Source organism: Pavona decussata, unplaced genomic scaffold (assembly GCF_977016875.1).
Source record: "Pavona decussata unplaced genomic scaffold, jaPavDecu1.1 SCAFFOLD_117, whole genome shotgun sequence".
Classification (NCBI taxonomy): Eukaryota; Metazoa; Cnidaria; class Anthozoa; order Scleractinia; family Agariciidae; genus Pavona; species Pavona decussata.
In genome coordinates, this window is record NW_028145531.1 from 75,243 (window position 1) to 89,347 (window position 14,105).

The 14,105-nt window shown below is 37.1% G+C and overlaps 1 long non-coding RNA gene and 1 pseudogene across 2 annotated transcripts in view; both read right to left on the reverse strand.

Annotated features, from left to right (window-relative positions):
* Positions 1-14,105, reverse strand: part of LOC146469801 (uncharacterized) — a 91,463-nt gene that overhangs the window by 48,133 nt on the left and 29,225 nt on the right. The window lies entirely within an intron of this gene.
* LOC146469807 (uncharacterized) lies at positions 2,172-10,452 on the reverse strand (annotated as a pseudogene). Its single transcript, XR_014867149.1, has 16 exons — positions 9,936-10,452; positions 9,573-9,678; positions 8,991-9,211; positions 8,580-8,629; positions 8,099-8,180; positions 7,568-7,735; positions 7,000-7,145; positions 6,721-6,829; positions 6,425-6,508; positions 5,925-6,105; positions 5,388-5,477; positions 5,126-5,197; positions 4,830-4,890; positions 4,606-4,674; positions 4,230-4,417; positions 2,172-3,648 (listed from the first exon to the last, which is right to left on the reverse strand). The product of XR_014867149.1 is annotated as an uncharacterized LOC146469807 (transcript).

The following is a 14,105-nucleotide window of genomic DNA, read 5'->3' on the forward strand; positions in this document are numbered from 1 at the left end:
ATTGTTAGGGTTATAAGGAGGGTGACAGGGCAAAAAAGTTATATAAAGAAGGTGTGATCATAAAAAACACAAAGCCTGCCTTTAACGATACCACCATTCCCCTCCCCGTATCCCCAGAAAGATGAAAGGTTTAATTCCCAAGTGAAAATATTAAAAAGCGATTTATAAAAGTTTATGTTTTCTCATGTTTTAATCGGTTGTTTCGCTTTCTGGAAAGAGAATACATACATATATTTTTTTTATTTTCACAATGAAAGTCCAAAATGTTATCACCAGGAAGACGACAAATGCGAGAGCTAGAGAACACTCTACCTCCCCTCCCCCTCATCTCTCGCGGGTCAACAAAAAAAAAATCTATTGAACTATTCAACCAAGACCTAAAAAACACACATCACTTTGAAAAAAAGTGCAATTAAGTCATATTAAGACGATTTCGAGAAGGCAGCCCTGTACATTCTGCCTTGAGCTGAAAGTTAAATGAGAAGGAACGGCTTTCTTTACGGGGGAGGGGTGGGGGGGGGAGAAAAAGAAGAGGAGGCTAAATTTAACAAAATATTTCACATATAAACATATTTCACTGTGATATATTCGAATGGGGTCCAATATTGGCAGAAACCCATCAAGGATGCTACCATTTCACGGCAAATGCTCGATTCTATAGACTATTTCGCATATCAGTAATATTAAAAAATTCATAATAGTTTATGTTTTCTCATGTTTTAATCGGTTGTTTCGTTCTCTGGAATCGAGAATATTTTTTATGGTTTAAAAGTAAATAATGTTATCACCATGAAAACAACAAATGCGAGAGAACGCTCTACCTCCCCTCCCCCTCATCTCTAGCGGGTCAAAAAGAAATCTACTGAACTATTCAACCAATAGAAAAAACATACATCACTTTGATAAAAAAGTGCAATTAAATGAAATTACAACGATTTCGAGAAGGCAGCCCTATAAATTCTGCGTTTAATTGAAAGTTAAATGGGAAGAAAAAAGCTTTCTTTGCGGGGGAGGGGTGGGGGTGGAAAGGGACTAACGGACTGTTTCGCATATAATCATATTTCACCATGATATATGCGAATGGAGCCCAATATTGACACAAAGGCATCAAGGATGCTACCATTTCTCAGTAAATGCTCGATTCTATAGACTATTTCGCATAACAGTGAAAGTAAGAATTTATTATAGATGTATGCGAAGGGGGTCCGATATTGGCACAAAGGCATCAAGGATGCTACCATTTCTCGGTAAATACTCGATTCTATAGACTATTTCGCATAACAGTGAAAGTAAAAATTCATTATAGATATATGCGAAGGGGGTCCGATATTGGCACAAAGGCATCAAGGATGCTATCATTTCACGGTAAATGCTCGATTCTATAGACTATTTCGCATAACAGTCAAAGTAAGCATTCATTACAGATGTATGCGAAGGGGGTCCGATATTGGCACAAAGGCATCAAGGATACTGCCATTTCACGGTAAATGCTCGATTCTATAGACTATTTCGCATAACAGTGAAAGTAAAAATTCATTATAGATATATGCGAAGGGGGTCCGATATTGGCACAAAGGCATCAAGGATACTGCCATTTCACGGTAAATGCTCGATTCTATAGACTATTTCGCATAGCAGTGAAAGTAAAAATTCATTATAGATATATGCGAAGGGGGTCCGATATTGGCACAAAGGCATCAAGGATACTGCCATTTCACGGTAAATGCTCGATTCTATAGACTATTTCGCATAACAGTCAAAGTAAGCATTCATTATAGATGTATGCGAAGGGGGTCCGATATTGGCACAAAGGCATCAAGGATGCTATCATTTCACGGTAAATGCTCGATTCTATAGACTATTTCGCATAACAGTGAAAGTAAGAATTTATTATAGATATATGCGAAGGGGGTCCGATATTGGCATAAAGGCATCAAGGACATTACCATTTCACGGCCAATGCTCGATTCTATAGACTATTTCGCATAGCCTGAACGTAAGAGTATCTATACGTTTAGAACAAGTGTGTAACGTGACTCTTCCCACCCTGCCGGTTCTGATATATGGTACACGACTTTGTCTGGCTAATAGCCTTAGCCTATCGACGTTCCTAGTGGGGATGCCGAGGCTATTTATATGAACTGTTTGGGCTTTTGAAATAAATACAAAGATGATAATAAAGAAATCACTTTATTGAAATACCAGTATATATTTTTAGCACTGCTGTACTAATTAAAGACACTGTAGGAGTCAGACCAGTTGGCTATTTGTAAGGCTGGAGGCAAATTCTTCGTATGGCAGGGATTGTTCTTGCAGCCGTTTTTGAGATGCTGGTCACTTTCAACACGACGCATCGTTTTTCAACGGTGTCTCAGAATGGGAGGTGCGAGAGGCGTGGTTTTCTAATGGTTAGTGCCTGGACTTAGGATTAAGCGGTCCGGGTTCAAGCCCTGGCCAAGGCATCTACTGCGTGGTGTTCTTAGGCTCATGGTATTTCTCTGCCCGGGTGAGGGTAACCCTAAGATGAACTAGCATCCCATCCAGTGGGGATAGAACTACTTCCAGTCGCTTCATGCTACAGAAACCGGAATAGGCTTTGGCCTGATGGGCCACTTGGCTCGAAGGCAGACTTTAGACTACAGTGGAACCACTAATGGGCCGTGAAAAATTGGCCGATTTAACGGGAAGGGTGAAATTTCAGGATGATACTTTTGTTGAGTTTTACGCTGTATTTCCTTTTCCATATAAACAGAAGTGGTGTTATAGTAGTGAAATTTGCTGTTTGATTAGTTAACGGCCGAGCTCACTAACACGACACGTTACAGGTGCATTGAAATAAGAGAGTATCGTTCAATACTGTTCCTCTATACCGCACTTGGTTCAATTGGCCGTATTAACGAGGTAAAATTATAAGGGATTATAGCAGTTGGGATTTGAGAATGTGGCCATTGGTCATACTAATGGGGTTTTCTTATAAGAGAATGTATGGGCGTTTTGCAGGGCAAAAGAAAGTGGCCGTAATGATGGGGTGGCCGTAAGGCGGGGTTACACTCTAGAACTAATCATCAAAGTCAAAGTCTGATTCAGAATCCGAATAAGAGTCCTCAACGTTTTCGACTTCGTCAGCTTGAGGTAGCATGGTCGAGTCCAGCAATTCGTGAAAAGAAACAGGAATTAAATTCTGCTCGTGAAGAAAGGAAGCATTGTCTTTCCAGAGACTTTGCAAGGTCTGCAGCTGCTTGCCATTCTCGGCACGTTTGGAAAGAAACAAGCTGTTTAATCCAAGCTTGAGTTCAGGTGTTTCCGTTGTCGCCTCTTCGCTTATTGCTGAATCAAGAATGCTGTTCTGTTTTAAATAAAAAGCTTGTAGCCTATTCATTTCACTTGTGACCAGCTCAATTTCCTCTTCACACCTTTCCCTCAAGCAGTGAAGCTCGATTGCCATTCTCCTAGTGGCATTGGGAACAACATGTTCCGTATGAGGACAGGACTGTAGATTCGCGTACAGCTCACAAGAGGGATCTTTTACTAAATCAAAATTCAGGGAAGAAGCGCCATGAATTGCATTATGGGACGCGATCGTCTTCCTCATACTTTCCGTCGCCTTGGTGATCTGCTTTGAAAGCTTTACTGCGATAGCTTGGCCGTCTAGATAGAAACAAATTAAATTGCTATTAGGCAATTACAGGAAGACAAGGTTACAAATACACACATTGAATTTTATGAACTTCAAAGCATCTCGCGTCAATAAACTAAGTTATGACAGGTTTGTTTAAAGCTACGTCATTGTTCATTTATTTAAAAAAAAAAAAAAAAAAAAAAAAAAGCTAAACTTTTCAAAATCATCATTTCCAATCTGTTTCAATCTTCTCCATCTTCAGCATCCTCGTTTCTTTGTTTTAGAATCAAACATTTGGTGTTTTTCTTCCTTAGCAAACCATTTTGTTCAGGTTTCCCACAGGTTAGGTTTCCGTAGCTCCTTTAGGTGGAATTAATAGCTAGATGGAAAAGGTTAACGTGAGGTGCAGAATCTCCCGTTTCTTACTTATCATTAATAAATTTCAAGACTACTTATTAAAACAGTTATTAAATAATACACTTTTTTGTTGTTCATTATTAGATCTGCACCGGCACATGCAAATCCACGATTCCTTAAAAAGTGCTCAGATGACATCTTACTGAATACTAAGGGTAAACGGGGATTTAACAATATTATTAAGGTTCTCTACCGGCATATTTTCGTTTCATTTCCAATAAGAAAGTCCTTTCGGAAGCCAACTTGTGGAGTTGCAACATTTGCCGCCTGCTATTTTTTTCGTCGAGGCGTCTCTTTGCAGCTAAGAACGGTGATTCATGTTCCTGCCAACGCTGTCGAACTCCATGCTTCTTTTCAAGAGCTTCCAATCGTTTTACGTTCCTTAAAAAAATATACGTTTCAGAGTAAAAATCTGCATTCATAAAACTGCAAAATTTCCTTATAAGTATAATCGGTCTAACCCAGCCGTAAAATGATTGGTGACTATTGGTAACGTTTTTCTGTGTTTTCAGAAAAAGGAAAACATAATTCTAATACAACATTTAAAAAAAGAGAGAGAAAAAAGAAACCTGTCAAGCTTGCGTTGTGTTTCCAAGAGTTTGTCATCATCAATGGCCTCGGCATAAGCAAGGTCATTCCTATCCGAAAAAAGGCTTTATTTTAGTATGAGAGTTATATTGTGATATTTGCTTTCGCCAGAGCTGAATCTGTCGTTTAACAAGGCTGTATGATGTCATACATGTATTGGAAACAGATTGTTTTGTGAACAGTGTAAATACTTAAGAAACCTCACCTGATGGTTTTGGACTTCAACATCAGCTCAACGTAAAGTTCATCCCATTCCTGCGTAAGAACTGAATGCAGCAACAAAGGTCAACCATTGTTACCAAAATCATGAAAATGCAACATACTTTTCTTTAGTATGAATCGACGACTATCCCTTTAATCTTTCCTTTACTTGCACATCATTGACATGAAAAGAAGCACTATTTAGTTTTCAAACGATCTGACTGGCTAGTACACAAAGGTCATCAGTGAACAATATAATTTAGAGCTTTAATTATCCGCTAACAGAAGAGTCACGCTTACCAGATTCTACAGGATCAATGGCAGTCTCTTCCAAGTTCATCCATTCTTGAATTGTATCATGATGATAAGGAACTAATGAACACAAAAATATAGCAATTAGCAATTGATGCCAAAGCATAAATGCTCTAAGCCATTTTTCATACGGTATCCACTGTACGCACAGTACGCGTATGGGTCGCATCGTTTCAATGAGGAACTTGCGAGGAGAATAAGTATTAGCTTCACTTAGAACAAGCAATTATGTCAAAGAAATGAAGAATACCTGGCAAACTTTGAAACATTTCATCAAGCTGTTTGCAAGTATTACTAAATAGTTCTTTTGCTCTCAAGAGTTTGGACTTAAGAACCGGACCTTAAAAGAAAAAAAAAAGGAATAAAAGGAAAATAACAAATGAATAATCAACTAATAATAATAATATTAATAATAATAATAATAATAATAATAATAATAATAATAATAATTATTATTATTATTATTATTATTATATATGCAATGAAGACAATTTATATACTAGAATGTGTTAAAATGGGAATAAAAATTGAAAAAATAAAAGCAAGGCTTCAAACAGTCATAAAACGTTACTGAAGTCAGGAGCGTCTGTCAATAACATGACACGTTTCACATTAATATTATTATTATTATAATTGTTATTATTATTATTATTATTATTATTATTATTATTATTATTATTATTATTATTAATGACAGTGCATGTGTGCATGCACGTTTGTTTTTTTGTTGTTATATAGAAATAATTAAGATAACTTAATGTTACTAAAGAGGAAATGAATTACAAACCTAGCTTCTTAACAATCCCTTTTCCATAATGCAGTAGGCCATCATTAAGAGTGTCAATTCTCTTCTCAGGGGACATCTCCTTAGTTATTGTAGAGAAGTCACGAAGAAATGACCAGAGTCTCTCTGTTCCTTCTCCATCTGTCAGACCAACTCCTTTAGTTCTACGAGGACTGAATTTTACCTGCATACATATGTGAACAGAACAGAAAGCAACTATTAATTCCTCACTGTTATTTGCACAAAAGGCATGTTCTGGCACTGCAATGGACATGGCAGAGAGGTTCCAATTAACTGAGAAATTTCAGTGTCAAGCAGGCTAAAAGCAATTATACAATAAATATGTTTAAGTTAATGCTCAGTGTGTAGTATATAATAAATTCCCAAAACCATACTTCTGTGAATATGTCAGATGAATATAATTATGAAATTCATATACATGTACGTGTATTTGTACCGCGGAATGGTGTAAATACAACTATTCTGTGAATGGTGTTACAAACCTTGCATGTTGCCTTGTGCCCATAACAGTGAAATATGGGAATGGCTAGTGGAATATTGGCCAGAGAAGAAAGAGATGCATTATTCTAAAAAGAAAAATAAACTCATGCAATCAATGCAGATAATTTCACATAACTAATTGCTTGGTTCAAAAGGTTGTATTATGATGTTTAAGTCATTATACCGTGACGAACTGGACGAACTGTGGAAAACAGAGCAATGTTGGTCACGATGGAAAAACTATCACACTATTATAACATAAATTATCGACAAACAAAAATAATTTAAGTACTTTTACCTGAATATGCTTTGACAAAATACAAGCTACATCATACACTACAATGAGCTGTATATTTGGTTTTGATACTTCTTTTAGCTTTTGGAGTTCATAAACAGAATAGGAAATTCTAAAAACAAAAACACAAAACATTTAGACATAAATTAGCAGTGCAAGACATTCAGGGAAATATAAAGCCTTCAGTAATGACAATTAAGTTATGGCATGTACATGTATGATTAAAGTGTTATTTCCAACTGGTTTTACTCACTAAACTAAGAGTAAAATACATGTACATACCTTTCACCATGTTTGATGCTAATAAAGCTTTTCGGGAAGTCATGACGGCAAACACTTCCAAATACTCCCTTTTCATCAAACAACTTGTTTTTTCCTTTTGACCTCAAATTGGGAAGGACTTCACCAGCATGGAAATGGTTGCAATTCTGTTAATAATAATAAAGATAATAATAAATAATACTAACAATAATCTGACAATGAAGTTAAAGTAATATTAACAAACAAGAGAGTTTGTTTTACAAGTGTTGCATATATTACTATTATTATTATTATTATTATTATTATTATTATTATTATTATTATTATTATTATTATTATTGTCATAATTTTTTTTTTTTTTCATTGTATGAAGAAATTACCCATACATGTACCTCCCCTAAGGATGTTTCTGTTTTTATTTGGAGCCTCCCACCCCCCTGGAATTTCAAGTTTTGCTTCATACTTTCCCTTAAAAAGTTTGGCTGTTAGGACCACCCTCCCTCTCAGAATTTCCAATGACCATCCATGGGGGTGTGGATATTTTCTGGAACCACACATTATAAGAATTCTTTGTTAATAGTTAGCATACCTGTTCAGACACACTAGTTTCACTATAATGGTCAACAAAGTTGTCCACGTCATTCTGATCCCCAAAGAAAAGATCTTGGTGTTTTGGAGTTGCAAAGCCATATCCCTGTGACCGCTTTCTTGATAGGCCAAAGCATGCATCCATACATTCTATAAGAATTCCTTTATCCTATGAACAAAAATGTGAATTAAAATGGATACTACCTCAATGTACTATTATTGGAAATGCAGTATAAAAGATAATTATAAAATATCTATTAAAGCTACTAACTAATGGATTGAGATATTTAATTAAATGCGGCTAAATGTAATTTAGGCTAAGTTAGACTCGAGCCAATGCTGTCCTGCGGTATTTGGGTGGGCATGCGCGTTCTGGATCACATACAAGTTTTTTCGAAGCATGCATCTGATGCCTTCCAGATGTGTGAGGACGTGCATGCTGCATTGATCTGTGAATCTGCTTGTGGCGTGCTTTTTTATTGCAATTCCAAAAAAAAGTCAGGGGCATGTATCTGTAGTAATATTTCATTACCTCTGGGCAGACTGGGCAATTTGAACCATTATCAATGGTTGGACAGTGCCTAACCAAGTGCTGCAGATGATATTTAAAGAATCTGAACGACAGATTAATCAAGCTTAAAAAATGAAAAACCTTACTACTTAAATTATGTAAATTACACAAATTATGGATCTAAAACACACAAAATACTACAAGATCTTACTTAACAAGCACTCTTGCTACACACCATGCACACTTAGCATATTTGTGGCCCGGCTGGCATATGACTTTGAACCACTGTCTCTAGACCAATAAAACTATGGGATATTGCAATTATTTACAGTAATATATATTATTGAATTATTTTGATAATTAAATAAAACCAGCACGTGTTATGGTAAATTGAAAAAACTTAGTTACTATGGTAAATTGGCAATTTACCTGATAACATATGATATTTGAATATAATTATAGTCACAACATGCATGTCAGTACAATGTTCTTCTTACAGTACCTGTATTCTTCAAAACAGCCAGAATTTAAAATTGAGTATATTGAATTGACCTACAGGAAAGTAAAGAAGCAAATTATAAGGCTTAGACTTCACATGTACATGTGCACTTTTTTGAAGCACACTGGCTCACTCGTGTTATTCAGGAAGGTTTACTGTAACCTTAAGTTCAAGTCTATTGACCTAATCTGATTTTATAATTATTGCAACCTGACTGGCATGGTGACCGCATGTCAATCAGTCAATTAAAAGATTAAAAATTAAAAATAACAGGATACTGCAATTGGCACTCCTTTGAGTCACTCAGAGTAAAAGTAGCTTAATAACAAAATGCAGGTACGTACATGTACAGTAGTATTAGTGAAAATATGTATAATTTATAAACAAAGGGTAATTTACATGTAAAGAACTTACAATCTTTGGCTGTAAAAGTGGCCTTTTCAATTCAAGCATAGCAGTGAATTCTTTCAGAGACACTTTACAGCTTATAAACATATCTGTGACCTGATCCATAAGCCTAAACTGAAAGGCAGTGGTAGGTCTGTCCGGTGAACCAGGCCACAGATGTAGTCGTACCAAGGTGACAGCTGGATACTTGCACTGGCAGAAACGGATCTTCTTTGAATGATGGTTTCCTAGGTTTAAAAAAATGTCTTTATAAATAATCTTATTTAAACTTGTTTGTCAATACTTACTGTTTACCGGTAACCTTTTTCATGCTCATGCTTATAAACCATCCTGTATTAGCTCCCCCAGCCCACTAAGTATATGTAGACGAATAAAAATCACTTATAAAGATATATAAAGTCCAGGGCCAATATAAGCAGCAGTTTGATACACTAGCTATTATTAATGAAACTGCATTTACAATCAAGTACAGTGGAACAAAATTATCAACATTTTTGGCACCCTATGCCAATGCAATCATAATGAAAGCTGTGCACAAACATAAAACATGTAAAATAAACAAATAAGCATAAATATATTTGTGCTCACCATGTTCATCTATACACTGTACAATCCGAATTTCCCCTGAGGAGCACTCGTGGTCACTTCGGGCCAAAACATCATGGTTGGGGAAAAGTGGAACAAACATTCCATCCTGTAATGAAAAAGACAGTGGGTTAGCTGTAGATCACTTTGTATTTTTCTCCTTTTACATGGCATTTACAATGTTCTTCTTCACAAGTACCAATAAGGAGGAAGATATAATTCAGTTTCCAGCAATGGAAGACCGTCATTACAATCATTTATTTATTTATTTTAATTAATTGAATGAGATTATACGATTATTATTATATCACAATCATGCATTGTAAATATAAAAAAGTTAAATACAAATTTTCTACTGGAACTTACTTTCCATAGTTCCAACACATGATAAGTGTTAATGCCTCCGTGGAGCCTTTTAGAGCAGTTGAGGCACAAGTAGATTTGAGGCCCGCAGTAAGTGCACCGCAGTTTCGTGACACCAAACACATGTAGTATTGGGAAGGAACGAGTTCTCGATCTCTGTATTCACAAGACGTTCCCTCAATTCGCTCCACTTAATTTCTTCCTGTATTCGGCGATTCTGGTGGGCGCTTACAGAATGCCGAAAATCGCCAGATGCAGATGCATGCTCTGTATCTTCAGCAAGGTATACATTGGTGCAGTGCTCGATCTCGCGATTGACTGCAGGCACAGGCGATGCTGTTGAACTGTTTCCAATCGTACGGCGCTCTAGGGACAAAGAAATGTCTTGCCTCCTTGAACCACTGCGGTCAACGAACTTTGCCTTAAATGAAACGGGCTTGAAGCGCTTCATGATCAGACGATATTTTTGGCTTTTTTTAAACCCCGTCCGCCATTTTAAATTTAATCCCGATAATTGGATTCCTTGTCATGTAAGCTGGCACAAAAGATAATTTAGAACGGACGGTACCCGTTGTTCTAAATTTAGAGGAGTAGGGTTTAACACATTTAGAACCCGAGATAACGTGGGCATACCACGTTCAATAAGTGAATTTTTATTTGCCTAAGACGTAACTTGCGGCCTTTTAAAACTACTGACATTAAGTAGTACGTTTTTAGTTTTAGTTGTCTATGTTTACTTAACTTTTACCTTTAATTTGTACCTCTGTGTTCAGTGATCACCTGAGTGTTCGACTGAATTTTACTCAGGGATGAGGGGGTTAGTTTCTAAAGAAACCGTGGTGCTGCGTCGGTGGGAAATAGAAACGAATGTTTGGTTTATTTGCTTTCCTTAGTTGAACTCTGTTTTAGTTGCCTATGTAAGTTCAACCTATGTCCTGTAAAACTGAGCTGAGTTAAATAAATCATCTTGTTTTGTCTTGTGCTGTCTTGTCTTCTCTTGTCAACAGGGCTGATAACTAAAGATAAATTGGCCACAGTAAAGAGATTCAAGTGCTGACGTTTATAGCGTCAGCCTTCGTCACTGGAATATCTTTACGGTGGCCAATTCACCTTCAGTTATCAAGCCTGTAAATAAATTAAACCAAACAAGAGTTTTACTCAAACAATCGATTAGAAAGAACAGAACTTTTTTAAAAAAACAGAACTATTTAAAAATAGTTTTTAACAAACAGACAAAGACACTACGAGAAAATGCTAACAACCTTGAATATTTGCGAGGAGCATAGCTTTCTCAAAGTGTGTTGATAGGAAACAAAACAAATAATTGTAAATACTTGCTGTCAAAATTCTGTTTTTCAAAGAGCTTTAACACCCAAGGATCTAAAAGAAAAACTACCTTATATTAATTTTCATCTCAACAGGTTGGACGGTTGGGAGTTAAAGGCTTACCATATATAGCTAGTGTTAAATACTTTTTTCTTTTCTACTTTTTTTTTTTTTGGTCGCCTTGAATAAAAAATAAACCTTACACCAAGTGGAGGAGACGAACAAGAAACTTCAGATAACAACATTCCGCTTCGCGGAGAGCCCACAAAAAATGCAACATTTTATACTATTCTTGAATACTGACATGGTTTGCCTGATCCGGATCCAGGCCTCTCGCTATTCTCGACTTGCATGTTAGGAGTTGCTTGTGAACCTAAACCAAAAAAGAATAAAGACAAAATCAGCATTTTATATTTTTCTTGAAATTACCGGAAAATAAACCGGTTCTTTTTTGTCCAATTCCGGGCAGTTGAATGCAAAACGAAGTCTATTTCTGAATGGTTCTCTCACTGCTGATTATGTAACAATTATTCCATGAGCGCGCGTTGGATATGAGATGGTAAATAGCCAACGAGACGGGAAGCGCCGAGTTGGCTATAACCAGTCTCATATCCAACAAGCGCGAATGGAATAATTGTTTTATTAAATTCTCCCCGTTTGGATATTGATGTTAAAGTTTAAAGAATTTTATTTCAAGTAAAAATTTCTTTTAAATTAAAACGACCGGATGTTGAGGTAACTTCCGACCAAAGCACGCGAAACTTCATGATCACATGACAAGCGCAGCTCCTTGCAAACGGAGTTGAATGAAAAATCGAAAGCGAAGTAGATCGGACACAGCTGGACATCTCAAATTCAAGAAACGTTCAAGTGTAAGAGTAAAAACCTTTCTGAGACAAGCATTCAAGTGCTTTTGAAGTTCCAGCTGATCGAGAAGCGTAATAGTTGTGCACATTTGAGCAAATGTTTTGCTGTGTGGTGCCGAGCGAAGGAAGATTAAGGACGGGTTTTTTTTTGCTGAACTGAATTCCTCGCAGACGTTTTAAAACACTTAAGGCAAGCCGAGTCCAAGTGTGCGAGGTACAACCTCACTGAGACAAGCATTCAGTGCAAGTTTTTAAACTTCGACCTTATCGCGAAACGTAAGAGCTGTGCACATTTGTGGAAATGTTTTGCTGGCTGAGTGGTGCCGAGCGACGGAAACGAACATTATGCCCGCCGCTCGTACGGATTTCATGGATGAACTTTAATTTGTAACTGGACCGGAGTCCTCGTAAATGCGTAGAAACAGAAAGGCAGGCATCAAGCTCTTCTTAAGAAATTTCTTCGATCGGTTTTAACCTCTTACCGCCAGGATTTGCAAGTCATCCTGAAATTTTTGAAGGTAACCGGTTGTTATTGTTGTTGTTGTTGTTGTTATGTGATCTAAATCGTAAAATCGTGCAATTTTTCAGATTTTAAAGGAAACTTCGGAGATACGTACCATTAAATAGTGTCATGCCGAACTTTGTGGCTTTTGTTGTTGTCATTGTCTGGTAGTTCTTTCCTTTTCTTTTTTTTTTTCTCCGTTTTTCTGAAAAAACTTTCGCTTCCCGCCGAGAAACGTTTTTAGTTTAGCGACACCTGGGGCAATCGTTTTCCATATAAGGTCAAACTACGGTATATGAGCTGATAACCGGGATTTAGTGAGCCAATCACAACGCTAGAAATGTAATATCCGAGGCTGAGAATTTAATAAGCTTTGATATATAGTCATCGATTCAACGCGCGAACTTCATTGTTGGGCCACTAACTGTTTGTTTTTTAAACCAGAAAATTTTTGCCGCTGTTAAAACCAGCGCAAGCAACATTTTATTGCTCCAATATTGATCGGCACGTAGAACGTACCGAACCACATACTAAACTAATATACTAGTAATAGTTTTCACTAGAGCTGCCCCCGCTTTGGAAGATCTGTTTAACACCTGTATATGGTTTTTACTGGATATAAATACTGTGCATACGAATTTTAAAAAAGAAACGTTTGAATATTTATTGAAGTTAACATCCATGTAACTGGTTAGCATATTTATCTGTAAATTTGACATTGAAATCTATTACAGTCATACAGTTTTGTTTTGTGAAACAGCAACGTATTGTATGTATAATTACCTGCAATATATTATCCATAAATCAGTTGATATAAGGGCTGGTTTCCATATGATCGCAGACGATCGCAGTCGTTAAAATCTTTGCGGCTGCGATAATAAACACATTCATAACGTAGACCGTTCCTACAATCGTCGGAACACACGAGCGTTGAATCGTGGGAGAGAACTCGAAACTTTGGTTTCCATATGATCGCACAATCGCAATTGATCGCAGACGATCGCAAGAGATAGAACATGGTTCCATCTTCTGCGATCGTCTGCGAAACGCTGCTCGAAGATTTGAACTCGTGGTTTGAAAGGCTGCTAAAGATGCAGAAGATGGCGAAACGTGACTTCGTGGTTGCAAGACCTTGACGCGGCTGCTAGAAGATGGCAAAACGCGAACTCGTGGTTGAAATGCTGCTAAATGATGGCGAAATGCGAACTCGTGGTTGCAAGACCTTGAAACACTGCTAGAAAGAACTCGAAATGCTGCTAGAGGACGACGAAACGCAAACAGTTGCTCGCAAGACCGTCAAACGCTGCTCGAAGACCTCGTGGTTGCAGAATGACGGCTACCCGACAGCACCTTGCGCGCTTGCTGAAATATTACCCGAGACGACAGTGCGCGCCTAGTTTGATCAAATCGAGATTTTTTTCGCATACTAACAAATTTACTTACAGTACTTACTTTCTTACATTTTGAAATTCCTTATAT